Source organism: Pantherophis guttatus, chromosome 5, assembly GCF_059756535.1.
Source record: "Pantherophis guttatus breed Tessera chromosome 5, ASM5975653v1, whole genome shotgun sequence".
Lineage (NCBI taxonomy): Eukaryota > Metazoa > Chordata > Lepidosauria > Squamata > Colubridae > Pantherophis > Pantherophis guttatus.
This window is the reverse complement of record NC_142067.1, coordinates 82,393,162-82,419,248: the sequence shown is the minus strand read 5'-3', so window position 1 is coordinate 82,419,248 and position 26,087 is coordinate 82,393,162. Positions and strand designations below refer to the sequence as shown.

The following is a 26,087-nucleotide window of genomic DNA, read 5'->3' as shown; positions in this document are numbered from 1 at the left end:
AGCTTTGGCTGTGTGCAGGGAACCAGCTTCCGGGGTGGTTCAGCAAGGCTGACGATCACCACCGTGCGTTGAGAGTCCATTGCCGGTAGGACTCAGCAGGGTGTATTCTTCTTGAACTTCAGCACCAATGGCCTGTCAGTTTTTGTCACCTGGTATGTGACTGGATCATTCTGGTCTGCGGGCTTCAATCTCGTCCAGTGGATCCAGGATCTTCCTTCTAAGGACTTAACTGCAAGAGGTGAACACATCACAACAGTTATGGCCCTTTCCATCTAGGTTTTAAAGGCTCATTTTTCCAATGTTTTATCCATACTCTATCACCTGATTTGTAGTTGTAACCTGCAGTCGTAATAGGGGGAGGTCTACATTCTTGCATATAATGCCTCAGTTGGTTGACATGATTGTTGTGCTGTTGCAGAAGTAATTTTCTTGCTTCTACCCCCCACTTTTGAACTAAATCTGGCCAGCCTTGGAAGTGGTGCTTGAACAAGGCAGGGGGTCTACCATACAGAAGTTCAAAAGGAGACAACTGGTATTTGGTTCGTGGGGCTGTTCTAAAAATGTACAAGACCATGGGGAAAACTTGAAGCCATGGCAAGTGGGTTTCTAAGCACAGTTTGGTAATAATTGCTTTCAATGATCGATTAGCTCTCTCAATTTTTCTAGATGATTGGGGCCGAAATGCACAATGATATCTCCATTTCAGGCCTGCTGCTTCAGCTAGGTGGCAATTTATACATTGCACAAATTCGGGGCCATTGTCTGAACTGATGGTAGATGGACATCCAAATCTAGGGATTATTTTCTTTAAAAGAAAGCGTGCCACTTGTATAGCTAATTTATTTCTAGTAGGGTAGGCCTCGATCCATCCTGAGTAAGTGTCAATGAAAATGAGCAGGGCTTTTTTTTTTTTTCAAAAGTTTTACAATTACATTTTTACCCCATTTCCACCCCCAACCCACCCCATAGTCCCCACCCTAACCCCCCCCAAACCCCCCTAACCCTCCCCCCCGACTTCCACAAAATATAATCCCATCAAAATTCCCCCCTTTTTTTTATAAAACCTGAACCCCTCAAACCCCCTTATAATTTTTCATCTTCACAAAATTCATACATTTCTATTTTTGTATAATACTTTCAATGAAAAGCTATTTGATACTTCCTGGTTTGATATTTGTTCTGCACATAATCTATCCATTTTTTCCATTCCCATTCATAAGTCTCTTGTGAGTGATCTTTTAAATATGCTGAAATCTTCGCCATCTCTGCAAAACTGGCCATCTTCAAAGTCCATTCTTCAATAGTGGGCAAGGCTTCGTTTTTCAATATTTACCTATCAATAATCTCGCTGCTGTTATCATATACAATATCAACTTAGTTTCATCCGATGTAAAACCCTTTACTATACCCAATAAAAACAATTGTGGAGAAAATTGAATTTTTTTCTTCAAAACATTCTGCATAACCCACCATATTTTTATCCAAAAAGCCTTAACTTTCTTACAGTTCCACCAAACATGATAATATGTAGCATCTAAACAATCACATCTCCAACATTTTGGCTGAACATTAGGATACATGCAGGATAATTTCTTGGGATCTAAATGCCATCTGTAAAACATTTTATAAAAATTTTCCCTCAAATTCTGCGATTGTGTAAATTTAACATTCTGAACCCATATTTTTTCCCATGTTTCCAACATCACTGGTTCTGCAAAGTTCTGTGCCCACTTAATCATGCAATCTTTAACCAATTCAGTTTCTGAATCCCTTTCTAACAAAACATTATATAACCTTTTAATCTGCATTGGACCTTTCTCTTTTATATGTCTAACCAATTCTTCCTCATGTACCATTATACCAGTTTTTTGGTCCTCTTTCCATCTCAATTGAAGTTGATTATACTGTAACCAAGTTAGATTAATCCCTTCGTCCAACAGTGTCTCCAATGTCTTCAGTTGCCATCTGCCCGCATCTGCAAAAAGAACCTCTTTATATAAAAAACCCCCCGAGTGACATTATATTTGTATTCCACATAATATGACCAAGATCCAGCCATAGCGGTATTTTGTAATCCCATTTGAGTCGGTGCTTCTTCCAAACTCGCATCAAAGAATCTCTAAGTATATGGCTTTTAAATACTTTATCCACTTTGTTTTCATAAAACAAGTATGCATGCCATCCAAATTCAAGATCAAAACTTTCTATGTTCAATATTCTAGTCTTTTTCCTTCCAAACCAATCGCTTGCTTGAGTCAAAGCTGCTGCTTCATAATATAACTATAGGTTTGGAAGTTTAAGGCCTCCCCTTTCTGGAACATCTTGCATAATTTTCAATTTCACTCTCGTTTTTTTCTCATTCCAGACAAACTTATTCACTCCACTTTGCCACTCTTTCAGTTGTTTATCACTTTTAAGCACCGGAATCATTTGAAACAAGAAAAGAAATCTTGGCAAAATATTCATCTTAACTGCTGCTATTCTTCCAAGTAAAGACAGCTGCAGTTTTTTCCAGGTCTCCATGTCTTTCTGTACATCTCGCCACAACACCTCATAATTATTTTGAAACAGTTTCATATTTGATTCTGCAACTTGAACTCCTAGATATTTAACCTTTGGAACAATCTCAAAACCTGCCCTCCTTTCAAGTTCATGTTTTCGATCTTGTGTCATATTTTTAACTATCATCTTAGTTTTTTTCTGGTTCAGTCTAAAACCTGATACTGTGCCATAATCTTGTATAATGTCTATCATCTGGATTATTGATTCCATTGGCTGTGTTAGGGTAACAACCAGATCATCTGCAAATGCCCTTATTCTGTAGTCCTCTTGCCTTATCACTATACCTTTCAGAGTATTCGAGTCCCGTATTGTATTCAACAAGACTTCTAGTGTTAAAATAAATAACAATGAGGATAACGGACAACCTTGTCTTGTTCCTTTTTCAATATTAAAGTCTGTTGTCAAACTTCCATTGATAATAATCTGTGCCTTTTGCTCTTGATAAATTGCTGAAACTGCCTGTATAAATTGATCCCCAAAGTCCATCTTTTTTAAAGTCTTTAATAGAAAATTCCAGTCCACTCTATCAAAGGCCTTCTCCGCATCCAAGAAAACCAGCACTGCAGGGATTTGTTTATTCTTCTCAAGATATTCCAATAAATCTATAACTTGCCTTACATTGTCCTTCATATATCTACCCTCTATAAATCCCGCTTGATCATCGTGAATCACCTCTTGAATTACTGGCATCAACCTGTTGGCTAATACTTTTGCATAAATTTTGTAAATCATTATTCAGAAGAGATATTGGTCTGTAATTCTCCGGTTTTTTAGGACCTGCTTGCTCTTTTGGTATCAAAGAAATGTAAGCTGTTTTCCATGATGGGGGTATTTTACCCCCTTGTTGTATATTACAGAATAAGTCTCTAAGTTGTTCTACCATTTCTGCTTGCAAAATTTTATAATACACTGCAGTCAAGCCATCCGTTCCAGGAGCTTTAGCTGTTTTCAGTTGTTTAATTGCTGCAATTATCTCCTCAACTGTTATAGGATGATTCATTCTTTCTTTTTGTTGGTTAGTAATTTTTGTAATTCTTTTATTTTCTAAGTATTTTTCTATAAGTCCATTCTGTATATCATCTGTAGCGTATAATTTAGTATAATAATCTACAAAAACTTCTTTGATTAATTTTTGTTGAGAAATTTCTTTCCCTCCAATATCAATACAATCAATAGTCCGCATAGTCTGCTTCTTCCTTAATGTATAGGCCAGCCATCTGCCCGGTTTATTGGCATTACAAAATGTATTATGCTTTGCGTATTGTAGATTTGTTGCAGCTTGTTCCGCCATAAGCATTTGAAATTGATCTTTCAAAAGTTTTATAGCACCACGTATTCTTTCATCTGTTGGATTTTTAATAAGTAACTGTTCTTTTTTCTTTATTTCTACTTCAATTTCAAATCTTTTCTTTTGTCTATTCAATTTGTGTTTAGAGTTCATATGAATGAGTACCCCTCTCCTATATGCTTTACTCGCATCCCACACAATTTCGATAGGGGTACCCTTATTCAAATTAATTTCAAAAAATCCTTTCATCTGTTTTTTAAGTTCTATTATATTTTTTTTCATATCTGAACAAATTTTCATTTAATCTCCATGATCTTCTCTCAATCTTTCCAGTCTCAATCTCTATCCATACTGGACTATGATCAGATAGAGTTCTTGGAAAGATTTTAGTTCTTTTTGTTTTAACAAGTAGATCATTTGATAATAAAATGAAATCAATCCTTGAGAAAGATCTATGTCTATCAGAGAAAAAAGTATAATCCAAGTTTTTTGAGTTATGTATTCTCCACACATCTTTTAATTCCAAATCTTCTTTCATATCAAAAAAAGTTGGTGGTAGTCTAATCCTTGACTTCGCCAGACTCTTTTTATCTAGTTTAGAATCAATCACTCCATTCCAATCTCCCATAATCAAAATAGATCTATAATCCCATTGCAATATTTTGGTATGCAAAATTTTATAAAAATGATCCTGTTGTTGGTTAGGAGCATAAATTCCAATCACAAGAATTTGGCCATATACAGTGTACAGTTCAATAGCTACAAACCTACCACCTTCATCTGCTTCTATAAATTTAGCTGATAGTCTTTTATTTATGTAAATAACCACACCATTCTTTTTTTCCAAGTTTGAAGCTATAAAATGTATTCCTAATTTTGAATTTTGAATTTATCAAATATTTTTGATCTTGTGTTCTGACATGAGTTTCTTGTAAACAAATTATATCATTATTGAATTGTCTCAAATATGAAAATATCTTCTTCCTTTTCTGTGGTGAGTTCAATCCATTCACATTCCAAGATAAAAACTTAACCGTCATGTATACCTTTTTGAAGCGACGAGCAGAATTGCTGGATATCTTCCGAGACCTTCGGCTTTGCTCCCCCCATGGCTTCACTTTGTTGTATAGTACTCTTGACTCCTTTTTTGTATTGTTGTGCCTTAGCTCTTTCCTGTAATTGTTTTTCTTTGAGTTGTTTAGAAACTGCTCGAGTTATACGCTGGTCTTTGGCTTCAGCCATACGAGCTAGGTCCAAGGCCACATCTCTTGTAGTCAAAATTGGAGAAGATTCTAACAGGGGCTCCTCCAGAAAACCTCCTGTAGCACCCTGCACTTCCACTAACTCTGATTCAACCTGCTTAGGCTGCTCTTCCAGCCCTTGCTGAGGTTGCTTCTCCTTATCACTCTCCTTTATCTCCAACACAGTAGATGTACGTGGGGATGGTGATCTCTCTTTAAAAACAGTATAATAAAAATGTTCCGCCTTTTCAACAGTATTCAATCGATATCTTTCTCCATTGTACTTCAGGATTATACCAGTTGGAGCATCCCACCGAAATGGAATCTCTAATTTTTAAAATTCATTTACTAGGAAACCAAAGTCCTTTCTATCTTTCAGCATCTTTGGCAGTAGTTCTTTATAAATTCCAATTTGAATTCCCTCCACTTGCACAGAAGAAAGAAAAGATTTTTTGCAAAATATCATTTCTCATTCTTCTATCTGTGAAATATATCACCACATCTCTAGGCAGTTGTCTTTGTCTGGCCACCCACGAGTTCACTCTGTAAATTTTGTCTATTTTGTAAAAAATCTCTTCAGGATTGATTTTTAACAACACAGCCAGAGCATCAGCACAAATCTGTCTCCAGTCTTGTCGATCATTCTCCTTAATACCTCTAAGTCTTATAGCAAATTCCATTGACCGGAATTGCATCATCGTAATTTCATTTTCGATTCTCTGCATTTTATTATCCACATCAGAAATTTTAAAATCAGTATCCTTTATTTTAACATTCACTTCTGATTTAAATTCTTCCAATTTAGAGTCCACTTTAATAATAATTTCTGACAAGCCAGAGACCACATTTGATAATTTATCAGTCACTTTGCCATAATTCTCTTTCACCCCTTTTTTCATTTCAATAATTTCCTGCTTGATTTCCTGCTGAGATTTTTGGAATTTATCATCCCTTTCCTGTTGAGATTTTTGGAAATTATCATCCAGAGCCTGAGTAATAATTTTTTTTAAACTTTCAAAATCAAAGTCTGTTTTCTGACTCTGCTCTTCAGGTTTGTGTGTAGGGGATCCACCCCCTGCTGCCTTGCCTTCCTGTTTTTTAGAAGCCATTCTGCCACGTAGATTAGATTTTCTAAAAAAGGAAATCCTTTTTTCTTTTCCACAAAGTCCTCTAAAAAAGTCCCCCAGTTTTAGTCCAGTTAAAGATAGAGTTAAACTAAAGCGAGCTCAGGCTTATTTTAAAAAAGATTTTTTCCTCCTCTTCTCCTGTTTGCTTGCTACAAACAGCGCAACAGTGTACTTGTTAAAATAGCTTCGCAAAATCACTTTCCCTTTCAGCTTGTTAACGCTGGAGCAGCACTATCTATTTGTCTGGAAGGGTATACCATCCCTTTACAAGAGTGGCTTTTAGATCTCCTTCGGCCTTGTCCCTCTCCACATGAGTATAGGTGGGATGCGATCTTTCAATGTATGATTCTATTTCTTGTGCTAGATAAAGATAGTGATCATTTTTATCTAGGGACAGTGTGCTGCCAATTTGGCCTCTCTATCAGCAAATCGATTGCCCTGTGCAACAAGAGTGTCTGTCTTCTGATGACCTGGACAATGGATGACAGCTAAGGATTTAGGAAATTGTGCAGCGAAGATCAATCTTTTAATGAGAGGGGCATGTTGGATTAGTTTGCCTGCAGAATCAGTGAAGCCCCTTTCCTTGTAAATGGCTGCATGTGCTTGAATAGTTAAAAAGGCATATTTACTATCTGTGTACAAATTAATAGTCTTGTCTGTGGCTAACTCTAATGCTTGGATGAGTCCCCATAACTCAGCTGCTTGAGCACTGGTACCCACTGGAAGAGGAGCACTTTCAATTACTGAGTGTTGGCTAACTATAGCATACCCTGCATAATGAGCACCATTTTCCATAAAGCTGGAGCCATCAGTAAACCAGGTAAGCTGGGCATATGGAAGAGGTGTGTCCATTAAGTCTGGTCTACAGGAATACTGATGGTCTAGTACATGCAGGCAGTCGTGTAACGGAAGGGATGCATTGGGTATAGGCATAAGAGTGGCAGGATTGATAGTTGCACATTGGTGAAGGCTTATCTGGGGGTTTTCTAACAGCAGCGCTTGGTATTTATGAAGCCTCTGATTACTTATCCACAATTGTCCTTTATTTTCCAGAATGGTTTGCAATGCATGGGATGTGAAGACTGCTACTTCAGAGGTGAAAGTCAGTTTGTTGGTATCTTTCATAAGTTCTGCTACAACGGCCAGAATTTTAAGACAGTGTGGCCAGCCTTGGGCAGGGCAGTCTAGCTGTTTAGACAAATAAATCATCGCCGTTGCCATGACCCTTGCTGCTGAGTCAACACCCCTAATGCCACATTATGACGAACATCTACATAAAGACGGAAGAGCTTGGAAAGATCTGGCAATCCTAATGCTGGAGAGGATACAAGTGCTTCTTTTAAATGACTTAATGAATTTACTTGTTCCTTGCCCCATTCAAAAGGGTCTGTTTCTGCTCCACGGTTGATGCATACAGGGGTTTGGCAAGTAAGGCAAAATTGGGAATCCATAAGCGACAAAAGCCCATGACTTCCAGAATGCCCTGCAGTTCTTTCCAATTTTTCAGTGGGGGCAGTTGTAAAATGGCCTGTTTACGAGGTAGGCTGAAATTCTTCTGACCCTGAGACAGAATGTATCCCAAGTATGTAACTTCTTTCTTTACTAATTGAGCCTTCTTCCTCGAAGCTCTGTAACCACAGTCTCTCAGTAACTCAAGGAGGGTCTGGGTATTTTGGAAACAGTTCTCCTGAGTGGTTCCGGTTACTAACACATCATCTACATACTGGAGGAGACAGTCCCCTTCCTGAACAGGTTGGAAGTACTGCAAGTCCAAAGCCAAGGCGTGCCCAAAAAGGGTAGGAGAACTCTTAAAGCCTTGGGGTAATCTTGTCCAGGTATACTGACAATGTCTCCGCAGTTTAGAGTCTTTCCACTCAAAGGCAAACAAGTCTTGGCTATCAGGGTGTAAGGGTATAGTGAAGAAAGCATCTTTCAGGTCTATGACTGAGAACCATGTGGCTGTGTGAGGAATGGTTCCCAGCAAAATGTAGGGGTTCGAGACTATTGCATGGAGTGAGACCACCACCTTATTTATGGGTCTTAGATCTTGTGCTGGCCTCCAACCCCCATTGGGTTTTCTTATGGGCAAAATTGCGGTATTCCACGGGGATTGAGTTTCTCTAAGTATCCCTGTGGCTAAGTATTTGTCAATTAAAATTTGAATGGCTTCTGCTGCTTCTTGAGGGACATAATACTGGGGCACTCTGATGGGCTTGTATCCCAATTTCAATTTGATTTCTACTGGGGAGGCAAATTTAGCTAGTCCAGGGGGATTGTCCTCTGCCCACAGTGTGGGAACATTAAATTCCTCCCAATTACTTTCGGAGGTTGTGTCTTGCATTAACATCAGTCGCCAAGTCTCGTCTACTGGGTGCGGCACTGTCAGGTATTGCCCATTCTCGTTGAAGGAAATGGCGGCTCTCATTTTAAAAAGTAGATCCCTTCTTAATAGTGGGACAGGGCATTTGGGCATATACAAAAATTGGTGCTCCACTAGGCCATTCCCGACCTTGCATTTAACAGGTTTCAGGAGGCTGTGTGTGGCAGCTGTGCCTGACACTCCTTGAACTCTGACTTTCTTAGTTGACAAGGGGGCCACTGGTTTATTCAGGACTGATTGACTGGCTCCGGTAACGATCATCATGCGGACTTGATGTCCTCCCACCCATAAATCCATCATGGGCTCCGGGGGTGGGTCCGTGGGGCCCTGGCCTCTTCAGTCATCCCATTCCATCTTGGCTAGGCTGATCACCTCCTCCTTCTGGTATGACTGGCTGGGTTGTCGCTTGTCAGTACCTCTTCTCCCTCTAAACACTCCTCTCGGGGTTCCTCTAAAACTTCTTCCTCTAAACATAGGCTGTCCACGCCCGTAGGATACTCCTCTTGATTCTGTCCTTCTACGGGGGCACTCTCTTTGCCAATGTCCTTCTTCTTTACAGATGGCACATTGGTTGGGCCCTAAGGTAACTCCTCCCAGGGCCAAAGCTAACATTTCAGTCTTCTTTCTTTCTTTAATATCTCGCTTTTTTTCCTCCTCCCTATCTCTATTCAGGTAGACCTTTCTGGCCACTTCTAGGAGTTCACTGGTATTCTTCCCTAGAGCTCCTTCCAATTTCTGCAATTTTCTCCTGATGTCCATGGCACTCTGACTGATAAATCGTTCGTTTAACAGGTATCTATTTGCTGGATCTTCTATGTTTATCCCAGTATGGATCTTATAGGATTCTGTTAGTCTAGTCAAAAGGCCTCAGGACTCTCATTCTTTTCTTGGTGTATGGTGGTGGTTTTGGCATAATTAATGGGACCTTTTGCTGCTTCCCTTAAACTGTTTATGCATAGGAGGTGGTAGGCAGCTAATAGAGTTTGGTCTTGGTTAACATTGGGATCCCAGTCTGGATCTACTTCTGCTGTGCTGTGGCCTTTTGCGCGGCATTGGCCCCATCTGGATACATACGGGTTAAGACCTTCTCTTTAGCAATTTTGAATTTTTCTCTGTCTTCCAGGGAGAATAAGGTATTTAATAATTGCTGAATGTCTCCCCATATGGGTCTATGTGTATGCATTATAGTACTAAATAGATCTACTATTTCGGTAGGCTTTTTGCTAAATGGGCCATATTGCTGTTTCCAGTTAAGTAGATCTGTAGTTGTAAATGGCTGATATTGAAACAAGGAACGAATGATGGGCAGTCCCTGGGCATCAGTTCCATGACTCAAAATTTCCCTCAAGGGGGCCAGAGTCTCCGTCTCTGTCTTCTTTAAACTTGTCTGGCTTCGAGTTTGGGAACTAATGGGTTTAGATTCTTCTTCTGTCTCTTCTTCCCCATCACTCTTAACTTCCCTTTTAACTTGCTGTTGGCGTTTCCGGGGCTGGATGGGTCTTGGCACTATATCCGCTGGCAAGGGTGGATAGGGGTTTCGTCTTGGGGGCTCAGGATGTGGTGCATATGGGGGAGGATGGCTAACATCTTCCACATCCTCCTGACTAAAAACTTTAGTTTTAACTACCTTTCTGTTGATCTTATTTTTCTCTTTCATCATACATACTTTCACACATTCCAGCTGACATTTCTTAAGCCAAGAGGGGGCTGCCTTTTGAGCAATCTGCCACTGATCTATGTATGGGAATTGGTCCCAATGGCCATCCCGGGTAATGATCCGATGTACCTTGGATATCACTATTGGATCCAACGATCCTTCTTCTGGCCACCTTATGCTAAAGGTGGGCCAGACACTTATACACAACATCTTCAAGGTTTCCGGATCACATGGGGAATCACCATAATTTCCACTATAGGCACTCTTAAAATTGGCTAACATACATTGTAACGGTGTCCTGGGGACACTATTACTACCACCCATCCTAACAACACTACCCCTGGCTCACGACGCTGGATGTTCTGACAGTCGTCAATGAGAACCGCAAGGGTTTAACCACCCACACAATACTTAATTCCTTACTAGAGACTTTAGGACAATGCCTTGTCTCTTAGGAGGGTGATCAGGCCCCCTCCTCTACCACTAAATTGATAGTTTTACTTATACTTGCCTTCAGGCGTCTTCTTCCTGGACTTTTTTTCGAGGTTTCTGGGTCTGGCTGACCAGATAGATCCTTGACTGATCTGCGTCTCAGCGGGTTTCACGGCACCTCCTCACCGAAAGGTTCCGTAGACTTCAAAGGAGTCCTATGGCCGGCTGATGGACTTTCCTTGGGAAGGCATCGGTCCCCGCTGTGGCAGGCCGTCTGGCAGAAGAAAAGTTCTTTGTTCCTTAGTCCCACCAGTGTCGCCACAAATGATGTGAAATGAAAGGACCAAGCAACATTCCTGGGTCAGCCAGAGACAGTTTTATTGCGCAAGGTTCAGAGCCAGGAATTGTATCTGAAGCTTTGAACAACCCAAGAGCTGTGATATCTCTGTTTTTATACATTTCTAAGACAAAGGATTCAGTGAGATCATACATTTTCCATATGTGGTTACATATATCTGATTTTCCCTATATGGTTACATACATTTGATAATATGTTTATCTAATTACTTAAACCATTAATTTTAGTTTATAAAATTATCTTTGTCAGGGCATTTATTAATCCCATGTTTGGATCTGGGACAAATTACCCTGGTTTAATTAGAGGAGATGAATCGAGGCTTATTCCTTGTTGCAATATTCCGAAAAAGAAACGCGAAGAAAAATTTCTAATAAAACTCATTTATTTGTTATAAAGAAAATAAAACACCTCACTAACTAAGAAAGATAAATTGTTACATTTTGGCAAGCGAGATCTCCTGCCGGTCCAGCCGGACCTCTGGCAAGAGAACAAAGGAAAAAGTGAGTGAAGGAATGTGGGTGGATGGACATGCGTAGTAGCTTTTGATAACAATTCTTGGCAAGGTACGGAAAGTCTGATAGTCCAGGAATGATGAGTTCAGCTGGCAAATAAAATTTATTTTTATTTATTTTTATTTTAATTTGATTTATATGCCGCCCTTCTCCGAAGACTCAGGGTGGCTTACAATGTGCTCAGCAATAGCCTTCATCCTTTTGTATATTTATACAAAGTCAGCTTATTGCCCCCACAAACTGGGTCCTCATTTCACCTACCTTAGAAAGGATGGAAGGCTGAGTCAACCTTGAGCCTTGGCGAGATTCGAACCCTGCAGTAATTGCAGGCAGCTGGTCTTAATAAGCTTAATAACAGGGTGCCTTAAACCCCTGTACTACCAAGGCGAATATCAGTACATCATCAAATAAGGCACATCTTCTTGCGCAGATACTTGTGTTGAGCTGCTGGAAGTGGTTTGTTGAGCATATCAGCAATGTGTAGATACATATTGCATTTTGACAAAACCTTTTTTCACTAAATGCTTTATGTTTTGATAACGGATGTCAATGTGTCTGGACCTAGAACCTGTGAAATGAGATTCAGAAATATAAACCACCGATTCATTGTCTTCCATCACGGTGATCGGTCGGATCGGGTGTGTCCAGATATCTGTGACTAAAGCATCAAACCAAGTTAGAGAATTACATGCATCTGAAACACAAGCATATTCAGCTTCAGTAGATGAACAAGAAACAAAATTCTGTTTACGTACTTGCCAATAAACAGGACATCCATTTAAGAACATCATATAACCTGAAGTACTTTTACGTGATTTCTTATCTCTTGCCCAATCAGAATCTGCATAACAACATAATTCTGCATAATCAGTATGTGTTGGTTCTAACAATAATTTCATGTGTTTAGTGTATTTTAGGTATCTCAATAATTTCTTAATACATGTTCAATGAAACTGTTTTGCTTTACCTACGTGTCAAGATAAGAGATTAACACTAAGTGCAATGTCGGGTCTGGTCCAACTACTAATGTACAATAGTGACCCAATGACTGAACGATAAAGTGTTTGATCCTCGAACTCAGGACTTTCTTGTTGTGTCAAGTTATGAAAATCTGTTTGCATGGGTGTCTTTGTTGTGTTAGCATCCTTCATGTTGCAATGATGCAAAACTTGTTCAATTTTATCTTCTTGTGAAAGACTAAACCCCTTCTGTGTCTTTTCAATCTGAACACCTAAATAAGTGCTAATGTGACCTAATGATTTCAATGTGAAGTATCTCTGCAAAGCTTTAGCAAAAATTTCACTCATTTGCTTATTTGGACCAATATAAACAATATCATCAACATAAACAAGAACTATCTCATATGCATTGTTAGATCTTTTTGTGAACACACACTCATCAGTTTCGGACTTAATAAAGCCCATTGAATTTAGTTTGTCAGTAAGACATAAATACCACATTAAACCAGATTGTTTCAGACCATAAAGACTTTTGTTTAGAAACCAGGTATCCCCTTCTTGCTGTCGGAATCCTGGAGGACTTCTCACGTAGATCTCTTCATCTAGGTCTGCATGTAGATAAGCCGTGTCAACATCAAACTGGAAAACTTCTAAACCAAGGATAGTTGCAGTTGCTAAAGCAATTTTTACACTCTCAGTTCGAACTGTCGGTGAGTAGGTATTTGTGTAGTCCTCAGGATAACGTTGAGCGAAACCCTGAGCTACAAGTCTGGCCTTGTACAGTGACTCACCATTTGGTTTCTTTTTGATTCTGTAGACCCATCGAGTGCCAATGACCTTTTTGTTTGCTGGAGGTTTTGCAGGTGTAAATACTTTAAGTTTCTTTAGACTGTCCATTTCAACCTGCATTGCATCATACCATTTGTCTTGCTCTGAATCAGGAAGCTGCTTGATTTGTGTGAAATTATCAGGTGGAAGTGTAACATTGCAAATCAAAGGCAAGGGTGCTTTTGTCAGTTGCCAAGAATATCGTTGTGGAGGGATTCCTTTTGTGGCCCTCTTGGAACGTCTCGGAACAACTGTCCAATCTTCTTCTGGTTTGTCCTCGTCCTCACTTTCATTGCTAACGTCAGCATCCGCGACTTGTGAAGACGGAACATCGGGTTGAGAAGAATCAGTGGAATCTTGATCATCAATCTGTGTGGCATCAGCAGTATCATCTCTAGGAAAATAAACTCCAGGATCATTGGAATGAATCCTGGACCAGTCAATATCTTCCTCAAAATTAGTAGATTGGGAAATCACAATTGCATGTTTAGAGTCAATAAATCTGCTCCACTTTGAGTTATCATCAATACCCATAAATCTCAGTCTCTTTGCTGCTGGACTTCCTTTTCTTCTTTAAGCTAAGGGAATGTTCACCATAGCATATGAACCAAAAATATGGATGTTTTTAAGATCGGGCTTGTAGCCATACAACATGAAGAAAGGAGTCTGATTTGTTACACTGCTCCAAGTACGGTTGACAATGTAATTTGCATATTTTATAGCTTCACCCCAGTATATCTTACCAAGGTTGGCGTCTTCTAGGAGACAATGCATCATGGTTTGCAGGACCCCTTGTCTTCGTTCTGCAACTCCATTATGAGCCGGTGTGTAAGGAGCCGACGTCTGATGAATAATTCCATTCTTACGCATCCAGTCCTGGAAACGCTGAGACATGAACTCGGCACCACGATCACTCTGGATTCTGGCGATGCGAACTTGGTGTTGGGTAGAAACAAGGGCTGCAAAGTCTTTAAAGATCTGAAAGGTCTCTGATTTTTCTTTCATAGGATACACATATCCATATCTAGAGTAATTATCAACAATTGTTAGAAAATATTTTCTACCACCAAATGATGGCGGGAATGGACCAACTATGTCAATGTGAACCAAATCAAAAATGCGTGTTGACAGGCGTGTAGCGTGTTTGGGAATGGCTGCTGCTTTGGATTTGGCTTTTTTGCATACAGCACAATCCAAAACCACCTTACACCCCTTTAGATCCAAACCTTTTGCGAACTCCGGCATCTTCCTAAGAACACGGAAACTGGCATGCCCCAATCTTCTATGCCACTTATGGATACACCTAGAATACAAAGGTTTACCTGTTAGTGAATTCTCAACATTAACATTTTTATGCGGAACCTCAGGCTTGCTCTGAGCAACCTGTTTACCAACTTTCTTTTTGTTGGCTTTAGCAGCCTTAGGGGTAGCAACATGATCTCTCTCTGGAGCATCTCTATCTGGGCCTGGGCCTTCCCTTTTTGGAGTTTGTATACTTGCCTGTGTTTGTGTTTTAGGCTTTGGCTTTAAGTAATAAACACCACCAATTAATATGGTTTCAGCAACAATATCTCCATCTTTAACTATGTAACTTGCTTTTTCAAGGTGGTGAATTTGGAACTTTAACATTCTAGACAAGTGACACTGACTAAGCAAATTACTGGTTGCTGTTGGCATGTAATAAACATCAAGAATGAATGCATCGAGCTCTTCAACATAAACAGTTCCTTTTCCTTTGACCTGACAAGGATGATTTGAAAAAGAATAAAGTTCACGTAGTTCAGGTTCTGGCTCGTGCATTTCTGTGAAAAGTTCCTTTCTGTAGGTAACATGCAATGCTGCACCACTGTCCAAAGTCCACAGGAGTCGTCTGTCGTACTCTGGTTGAGATTGTGGATCATTGGTTAAAGCCAATGTGGCGAGTGGAGTTTGTGGATCACCCCTGGGACCACAATGACCTTGTCTTCCACCTCTGCCTCTGCCTCTGGAGTCTGTTCCTCTGGGCTGGTACGTGACGGGAGCTGGAACTCGTTGGGGACAATCCCGGGTGGCATGTCCCACACGATCGCAGGTGTAGCATCTTGGCATCCTTGGAGTGTAGGTCCTTCCTCGGAAGGGGCGCTTAGCTGGAGCTCTTGATGTGGGTGGCCCTCTCAAATGTGGCATGGCCAACATGAATGCCTCTTCTTCAATTAAAAGCCTACAGACATTGTCCACTGTGCGTTGAGCAATTGGGACTTGGTTAATTTTTGTAACAGCATCTTTCCATTCATAATTCAAAGAGTTAATAATGATGCTGATCATTTGAATATCTTCAATGTTATGGCCTCTTTCTCTCAATTCTGTTCTCAGACCTTTCAGTTTGGTCAAATGCCCTCCAATTTGTTCACCAGGTTTCAATCTCGAACCGTGGAGTTCAGACATGAGTAAACATGAAGATTCAATTGAGATAGGCCTGTAGCAATTTTCCAATTCAGCCCAAATTTTTCGGGCTGTTGTGTTTGGTGGAAAAGTGACCTGCAGTTCAGTATCCATGGACATCAATAATGATGTGCGAGCCCTTATCTCTAAATCTCTTATTGCATAAGTCCAAGGTTGAGCAGGAGGATTAAAAACCATAAAATGAGTGCCTTCTCTAAGAAGCAATAGTGTAATCTCACTGACCCAGGCTTTGTAATTATGTCCTGACATTTTTAGTTTTGACTCACCAGTTAGTGGAGAGACAGAAAATGCCTGGTGAGGAGCCTGCATTTGGTACGCTGGCTGTGCTGGCAGAAATGCCTGTGGTATTTGCTGTGCCTGTTGTAGACCTAAAAATGGTCTTGGTTGTGCCATTGGAGGTGGGCCAGGAGGTGGCCCTATTTTCACTTGTGGCTGGGGCACATATGCAGGCATTTGTAGCTGCTGTGGCTGATGCACTGGAATCTGCTGTATTCCAGTTGCCATTTGTGCTTGATCTGCAATATTGGCATGACCTGCTGGAGATGCAATCACTTGCCTTTGCTGCATAAAGCGTGCCTGTGTTCCATCTAAAAAGGCACCATCACCACCAGGGGGTGTTTGAGTTTGGGCCTGTGGAAACACTTGTGGCATTTCAGCTTCCTGTAATAAATTACTTTCGCCAGCAGATGGTGCTGCACCTTTAGCTTTGGGCAGCCCAGTTACAAGAAATGATTGCGTGGCAGGTTTATATGTAACTTGATCAGGGAGACTTTCATGTGACGTATGCAGTGCTCTTTGCCTTAATTGGCCTGACACAAAATCCACCAGGGGGAGTGTCTTTGGCTCCGAGGAAGAAGACAAGATGGCGCTTTTTGAAAAATTTAAGTCACGGGATTCTTCCTTATCTTGCTCAAGCATAAACAAATCTCTCTTAAATCAAAAAAGTTCATTTTCATAATATTTTACATGTTCACGGTAGGATTTAATGGCCATCTCACGCTGGGTGAGCTCAAGGCTTTGAGGAGAATAATGAATTACTTCTCTCTCTTCGTGGGGGTGAAAAAGCTTTGCCGTTTGTGGAAACTTTCTTGGCCTAGCACCAAGCACATCATAATCTGTGGGCTCTGGTAGAATAGATTCATAGCATGCAAATTGAGAAGAAAAAGCTACTGACCTCAGTCGCAGTTCATTATCTTCAAAAGCAGCTGTTCTGATATCTGTCCTTTGATGTGTTTCCGAAAGCATTTTCAGATCTTCTTCACCCATGGCACCTTCTTGTTCCAATTGCGTAGCCGTAGCAAGAGGCTGGAATCTTGAGGGCGTTACTATCTCCTGTTCTTCTTCCAAAGAGGATAAAGCTCTGTGCTTCATTTTTCCTTTTTTCTTCTGTTTCGGCATCTTAGCAATATAATTAGCGTACCTCAGTAGCTAAAAACTAATTGCCTATGCGCTCTTATCAGAAATAACAAAACAAGGAAAAAAGCCATAAATCAACCATCCTCTGCTACCAGATGTCAGGGCATTTATTAATCCCATGTTTGGATCTGGGACAAATTACCCTGGTTTAATTAGAGGAGATGAATCGAGGCTTATTCCTTGTTGCAATATTCCGAAAAAGAAACGCGAAGAAAAGTTTCTAATAAAACTCATTTATTTGTTATAAAGAAAATAAAACACTTCACTAACTAAGAAAGATAAATTGTTACATTTTGGCAAGCGAGATCTCCTGCCGGTCCAGCCGGACCTCTGGCAAGAGAACAAAGGAAAAAGTGAGTGAAGGAATGTGGGTGGATGGACATGCGTAGTAGCTTTTGATAACAATTCTTGGCAAGGTACGGAAAGTCTGATAGTCCAGAAATGATAAGTTCAGCTGGCAAATAAAATAACGCAGTGACAATCTTAGCCACACAACTTTTTCTTAAGTGCTCAGAGTTGCTAATGGGAGATTTACTACTGTCCTTGGGTAATAAGAGGTAATAAGTGACTCTTTGTTTCCTGTGGCTGTTTTGTGTATCTGATAGTGGGGGGGCATTCAGATGTCTTCCATCTGGCTGTCCTTCCGTGACGGCTAGGCTTCATCAGAAGATTTATTACCCTTCATGGGGTTTAACTGTTTGTTAATGTAATCTCCAAGCAAGCACTTTCCTCTCTTATAATAATGTGAATAGAGAGGGTCTCTCAGAATTCATGTATCTAAGCACGTCTTCCCCTTATAATAATGTGAATAGAGAGGATCCTTTAGAGCTCATATATCTGACTCTGTATTATTCCTTTCTTTTATCCACATTAAGCAGATTGATATGGGAAGGGCACCCACGACTATAACATCAATTCTCCACCTACCTCTTCCTGTTTGATGGAAGCACCTGGAAAAGGCCTTTTAAAACAAACGAACAAACAAAATGATCTATTTTATTGATAAATGATGGTTATTCTCATTTTCACCTGAAGTACATTAACAGAGTGCCTTTTAGAAACATCAATCATATTATCTCTCACTTTATTTTGTACTTATACTTTCTCCAGTTTCTACCATCTTATGTATCCTGCATTCCTTGGCAGGCTGATTCCAAGATTTATTCACCCAGTTGTAATTTCTGTTTGATTTCTTGGCAACAGAACATCTTTGGAGGAAATGAAAGCACTGCTTGGTTTTTCTTTCTGTAATGGGTTCTATCTCTTTATTTGGCCAATCTCTATTATTTCACCTCAGTTCCAAAAATCTCTATAGCTTTGACTCTTCAGTGGAGACTTCCTTTCTTTACAGATTAACAGAGTTGGAAGGGACCTTGTAGGTCAGGGGTCTTCAAAATTGGCATCTTTAAGATTGATGGACTTCAATTCCCAGAATTCTCCAGCCAGTATGGCTGGCTAAGGAATTCTGGGAGTTGAAGTCCACAAGTCTTAAAGGTGCCAAGCTTGAAGACCCCTGTTGTAGGTCAACCCCCCCACCCAAGCAGGAGACCCTATACCATTTCTGACAAGTGGCAGTCCAAGCTCTTCTTGAAAGTCTCCACTGATGAAGCTCCCACAACTTCTGAAGGCAAGCTGTTCCATTGGTTGATAGTTCTCACTGCCAGAAAATTTCTCCTTATTTCTAGGTCGAATCTCTCCTTGATCACTTTCCATCCATTCTTCCTTGTCTGGCCTTTAGGTGCCTTGGAAAATAGCTTGACCCCTTCCTCTCTGTGGCAGCTTCTCAAATATTGGAACACCGCTATCATGTCTCCCCTGGTGCTTTTTTTCACTAGACTAGCCATGCCCAGTTCCTGTAACTGTTCTTCATATGTTTTAGTCTCCAATTCCCTAATCATCCTTGTTGCTCTTCTCTGCACTTTTTCTAGAGTCTCAACATCTTTTTTATAGTGTGGTGACCAAAACTGGATGCAATATTCTAGGTTGGTCTTACTAAGGCTTTATAGCCTTGATGGTGAACCTATGGTACGTGTGCCACAGGTAGCACACAGAGCCCTGTCTGCGGGCATGTGAGTCATTGCCCTAGCTCAGCTCCACCACACATGCGCGCGCACCTCCCACTGGCCAGCTGGTTTTTGGGTCTCTGCCGCACATGCGGGAGACACGCATCCATGCGCTGAGGGGGCGGGATGCATTCACGGGGGTTGCACGTGCATGCATGGGGGATGAGTTGCACAAGGGGGGTCGCACACGCATGCACAGGGTCACACACATATGTGTGGGGGTTGCTTGTGCTGGGGGGATCACGCATGCATTGCATTATGGGTGCACCACTCAGCATCGAAAAGGTTAGCCATCACTGCTTTATAGAATGGTATTAGTACCTCAGTTGATCTTGATTGTATCCCTCTTTTAATGCAATGTAGGGTCACGTTGGCTTTTTTGGCTGCCGCCGCACACTGCTAACTCGTATTTAACTGGTTGTCCACTAAGACTCCAAGATCCCTCTTACAGTTACTGCTATTAAGCCAGGTTTCACCCAGTCTATACATGTATTTTTGGTTTTGCTTGCCTAAGTGTAGGACTTTATTTTTCTCTACATTGAATTTCATTTTGTTAGATAGGGCCCAGTGTTCAAGTCTGTCAAGATGCATCTGAATTTTGAGCCTATCTTCTAGGGTGTTAGCGATTCCTGCCAGCTTAGTATCATCCGCAAATTTGGTAAGTTTCCCTTCTATTCCCTCATCTAAGTCGTTTATGAAGATATTGAAGAGTATTGGGTTTCAGATGGAACCTTGTGGTACCCCATTGCTTACTTCCCTCCATGTAGATGTAGACCTATTAAGGACTACTCATTGAGTATGGTTTGTCAGCCAGTTACAAATCCATCTGGTGGTGATCCTATCTATCCCACTTTTTTCTAGCTTACCAAGAAGTAGGTTGTGGTCTACTTTGTTGAATGCCTTGCTGAAGTCTAAGTATATTGTGTCCACAGTATTTTGCTGGTCTACTAGTTTAGTCACTATGTTGAAAAATGAAATAAGATTGGTTTGGCATGATCTGTTTTTAACAAACCCATGCTGACTGCTAGTTATTAGCTTACTCATTTCTAGATGCTGGCAGTTCTGGATTTTTATTATCTTTTCCAGTATCTTCCCAGGTATTGATGTTAGGCTGATTGGTCTGTAGTTTCCTGGATCTGTATTTTTTTCCTTTTTTGAAGATGGGAACCACATCAGCTCTTTTCCAGTCCTCTGTAGTTCCCTGGTGCTCCATGATTTTTGAAAAATGTGGTACAGTGGTTCTGAGATGACATCTGCCAGCTCCTTTAGAATTCTGGGAGGTAATTCGTCAGGTCCCAGTGGTTTGTGTTCATCAAAATCAGGTGTTCTCTTACTATTTTTGGCTTATTTTAACTTTTGTTTCTAGTCTGTCTTTTACAGTTCCGGTTTTGGTAAGTTGGGCTATAGTTTCTTTTTGCATAAGACCAATGCAAAGAATGAGTTAAGCAGCTCTGCTTTCTCTCTGTTGCCTATTACTTCCTTGCCGTCTTCTCTCTTTAGTGGACCGACTGTTTCCTTGAATTTTTTCTTGTTATTTATATGTTGGAAGAAACTTTTTTTTTATTATCTTTGACTTTTGTTGCAAGTCTTTCTTCATTCTGAGCCTTTGATTTCCTGACTTCATCTTTGTAGAATTTAGCTATCTGCTGATATTCTGCCTTAGTTGTGTGTTCCTCTTTCCATTTTTCATACTTGGTCTTTTTGTCTTTCAATTTGTCAGAGAGATCTTTGTGCAGCCTTGCTGGTTTCTTCTTGTATTTCTTGTTTTTCTTTCTCAGTGGTATTGTGCTGGTCATGGCTTTTATGATCATGTTTTTCAGAGTTTCCCAAGATTCTTGAGTTGTTTTCCCCTTTAGGATTTTCATCCAAGGAATATTTCCCAAGTTCTCTTTGAGTTTATTAAAACCAGCTCTTTCAAAATCCAAGATTCTGGTGTCATTATGTTCTGTTGCTTGTGTTTGTGTTATGTTGAATTCTAGTATGACGTGGTCATTCTCACCAAAGGTTCCTGCAGTTTCAACTCCCTCTATCACTTCTTTTCTGTTTACTGGAATTAAGTCCAGTATGGCTGTCCTTCTAGTTTCCTCCTCTACCTTTTGGACAAGAAAGTTGTCAGCTAGGTTGGTTAGGAACCTATTTGATTTTTCACTTGGTGCAGAATTAGTCTTCCAATTGATATCAGGGTAATTGAAGTCCCCAATTACTATTGTAGTGTGTTTTCTACATATATTTGTTGGTTGGTTTCTGTGCCACTCTTTTACATTTTGGCAGATAGCAATTTATTTCCTCACTTAATCTATTGTACCTATGGCTCACTTGCATTCTCCACTCCACAATTTCTCAGAAGTGTCAGCTATTGCTACCATACTTCCAACTTCTGAAATGTGTGCCCCCCTCCCATTTTTGACCATCTTCTATTATTCATTTCTAATTTGACCTTTTGGCAGCATAGTGGACATGTGACTCAACTCTTCATATCCATCAACTAGTAACATAATTGATCTTGACCAGACACACTGCCTTCACTTTGATGTTTATTTTTTCATATATTCAGCTATTAAATTATCTTGTACTTGAAATAACATTCATTCCATTCTGTGCCGAGTTAAAATTCTGCTACAGGGATGTTACTGTAATCATATCTTCCTGTGTTTCAGCAAGCTTATCTAACATACTCCACATATATCCAGTAGAGCTGTGCAGTGTTTTGGATTTGTTGTAAAACAGCTGCTTTGGAACACACACAAGTACAATGTGTATAATTCTTTCAAGACTCATACAGTTGCTGCAAGGAAGTTTGTGGATGATTCTGGAAACAGACAAGGCTGCTTTAATAACTTGGACACAGCTGCTCAGTTCACATTCTGTCTTCTGGAATAAATCCAAAGCACCACTGATATTCAACAAAGGTTAATGATTTCAATAAAAAAATCTGAAGTTGTATTTCTAATTTCAGTGAATTTCACTTCACCATTTTATTATTTCCCTAAGTTATTAAGAGAATTCCTATTTGATTTGGCCATCTAAATATTGCAGCCACTAACTTAAGTCAAGTCTGCTCACCCACTGGCATATAAGGAGGAGGACGGCAAAATACAATTGGATTTGCAAGGTTTTGTTATTATAGCCATTTTCAATAAAAGTAGCTTTAGCCTTCTTGTGGAGTTGATTTCCTGCTCTGGTTAACTATAGGTAGTCCTTGATTTACAACAATTCACTTAGTGACTGTTCAAAGTTAAACAGAACTGAAAAAAATTGCTTATGACAATTTTTCACACTTATGACCATTGCAGCATCCCCGTGGTTATGTGATTTATATTTGGATGCTTGACTCATATTTATGACAGTCACAATATTCTGGAGTCATGTGATCACCTTTGGCAACTTTCTGACAAGCAAAGTAAATGGGGAAGCCAGACTCACTTAACAACCGTGTTACTAATTTAACAGCTGCAGGGATTCATTTAACAAATGTGGCAAGAAAAGTCATAAAATAGGCAAAACTCACTTAACAAATTTCTCACTTAGCATAATAAATTTTGGGCTCAATTGTGGTTGTAAATGGAAGATTAACTGTAATTGGGCTGACACTAATAGACAGAAGCTAACATCTAGCATCAGTAATTCTTCCACTGGGCCCCTAACACATATATACGAGAATAACACATTTTCCTCTAACTTAAGCTAACATCCTTATTTCCAGGAATGTGTGTTTGTGTGTTGTGCTTCTTTGATTTGTTTACCTGTGTGTGCTTGGAGTTGAAAGCTTGATCTCTTTAAAAAAAGGATTTTGCCTGTGCCCAGGGCACACTATACAATGCTGTGTTCTAGGTTACAAAGGCACCACCACACAATCTTCAGCCTCTCCTACCAGGGGATTATTTCTCAAATAATCTAATTTCTATCCCAGCAAGATAAGATTAAAGGGAGAAAAATAATGGCAACTCCTTCATTCCAATAGCTACAGAAACAACATTATTACAATTCCTTGGTTTTTAGTGTTAGTGTCCTTTGTAATTAAAACCTTTGGAATGAAAAAGTATCTTGAGATGCATATTTACTACATATGTTCATTTAGTTCATTTAGTTTCCGCAATAGCTCAGTTTTGGACAGGAAATAGATCATATCCGTGATCTATCAAGGCACTGGCCAAACCCAAACTTTAACTAACAGCCCAGTCATTTAGCATGACAGATCAAGGAGAAACTAGGCATTACTAATATTGCAATCATTATTGTATTAAATTCAATCCAAACAAAATTATCAAATCAGCTTGCAATGCACATTAAAGTGGATACATACTTTATTACACATTAATGCAAATGTATTCATATATATTCTTTATATAAAAGTATATAAGAACATAGATCCTTGCTTTGAATCAAAATCAGAACAGGACAATATCAACAATCTGCACAGCAGAATGTACATGATCAAAGGTTGAAGACTGACCTTTGATGAATAGCAGTTTATTTTCTTCTCTATATGAACTGGCTTTCCCTGATATATTTATCAGGCTTCAACTTCATGCCAGATATGATTTTAAGCGGGGGTCTCCAAACTCGGCAATTTTAAGACTTGTGGATTTCAACAGTCATCTGAGGAATTATGGGAGTTGAAATCCACAAGTTTTAAAGTTGCCAAGTTTGGAGACCTCTGATCTTAAGCTTTGCTGCTTCACAGTAACTTGAGCCTGCAAATACAGTCTCCTAACCACCACAATTGGGACAAGTAACTCCATTGTTAAGCAATGCAATCATTAACCAAGACATCATATGACTGTGATGGGCTTATGACTTCGCTTTACCTGTAATTATTTGGTGAGACATCACATGACCCAATTTATTATTGCTGGTTTATCCATTCGCTCTGTTGTTGGAAGTTGGCTGTGAAGCACACCAATGGCAATCATATGACGGCAGGCCATTGTAGTGCTTGTAAATGCCCAAAACTTGCTTAGCACCTGAATCTCAATCACATGACTAGGGGATACTATGATGGCCATAAGTTCAAAGACCAGTGCAAAGTTACTTTTTCAGTGCTGTCATAACTTTGAAAAGTCACTCAAAGGGCAGTTCTTAAGCAAGTACTGAGCCATCAATTTTGTAAAGTACAATTAAGGTATGTATATATCAAGAAAGTAACAATTATTATTGCCAGATTTATCTAAAACAGCAAAGACCACAATCGGGAGGATTTTGGCACAAGTGAATATGGTGTAACCATCTGGGTACAAAAGTAGCAGGATGTGGAATATTAAACAAGAACAAAGGATGAGGTATAAGGAAATAGTGTATCAGTTGAGTGATTTCTCCTCAAACTGTCTAGATGTAAAATACTAAATGAATCTCTTTCATGCAAGAACTTCCTTATTTATCTTTGTATTTTAATTGCCTTATGTGGGATAGAAACTGTAAAACTGCAGTCTAAATTTAAGAATTTAAATGATTTCTGGGAAGAGTAGATTTACAATTTTAGTTATTACTTGAGTTGGTTGAAAGTAATTCTGAGTGTATTTGATGCTTGACTACATATTAGCAGCACTGTTCTTAAATGAATAGAGAAATATCTGTCAGCATGTAGCTCATTTTCCTTCACTTAAACCTACAACCAAGACATCAGAAGACTATTCCAGCTGCCAAAGAAGGTATGCAACCCAGTGGCTTCTTAAAGCCAAACACGTTAAGAATGCAACTCATGTGTTTTTCTATCCTTTAACAATTCTACCTTTCTAATAAAAGAATAAACTGAAATTACTGCCAAAGGTAACAATAAAGATGAACAAACCTCTGCTGAATATATGACAGGAAATGAACTATATATGAAAAGTATGTATTGGATTGGAAATACTAATCCTTGTTCATATTGATACAATTAAAGCAAAATAATTATAATCTCAGACCAGTTACTGTTCATTGGGTTGAAAAGTAGTACAGTATATTTTTCTCTTCTAGGCTCACAGTTACCGTATTTTTCGGAGTATAAGATGCACCTTTTTCCCCCAAAAAGAGGGTGAAAATCTGGGTGCGTCTTATACTCCGAATGTAGCCCCGCCCAGCTTCTCAAACGGAGGTTTCAGAGGCTGAAAAAAGCATCAGAAATGAAGCTTCAGAAAAGAAGCCTCCAGACAGAGCTTTGGAAAAGAAGCCTCCAAACAGAGCGTCAGAGGCTTTTTTTCCTGAAACAGAGTTTCAGAAGTTTCAAAGGCACAAAAAAAAAAAAAAAAAAAAGGAAAAAAAAAAGCAAGGCACAGCGCTCACAACCAAGGAACCTGTTGCTAAAATTCACCTCTGGGAACAGCTGATTGGGGGTATTCTGGGAGGCCGATCTACCTGCCAATCAGCTTTTTTCTTATTTTTCTCCCCAAAAACTAAGGTGCATCTTATACTCCGGTGTGTCTTATACTCCGAAAAATATGGAATCTCAGATACTATTGTTAGGTCTTTACTGCATTCCAGCATACAATTTTACCATTGTTGGGTAGTCAAAACAGGTCATTGGCAAGAGGAAAAACTAAGAGCGAGTAATTAAAACAAACCATAGCTTAGCATGGTTCACAAACCCAGGCATTTTCATTTCCCTATTTAGCCATGGTTCATAAACCACAATGGTTAGGTCCATACACTGTAGAACAGAATAAAAGAATTGGAAGGGACCTTGTAGGTCATCTAGTCCAACCCCCTGCTCAAGTAGGAGACCTATACCATTTTTGACAGATTTCTGTCCAGTCTCTTCTTGAAAGCTTCCAGTGATGAAGCACTCTGAAGGCAAGCTGTTCCATTGGTTGATTGTTCTCACTGTCAGAAAATTTCTCCTTATTT

General features: G+C 39.7%; 1 long non-coding RNA gene across 1 annotated transcript; it reads left to right on the top strand.

Moving 5' to 3' along the window:
* On the top strand, positions 1–25,160 carry LOC117676484 (uncharacterized). Its single transcript, XR_004594427.3, has 3 exons — positions 1–238; positions 7,272–7,332; positions 24,882–25,160. It is a non-coding gene; the product is annotated as an uncharacterized LOC117676484 (long non-coding RNA).
* The last annotated feature ends 927 nt before the right edge of the window (positions 25,161–26,087 follow it).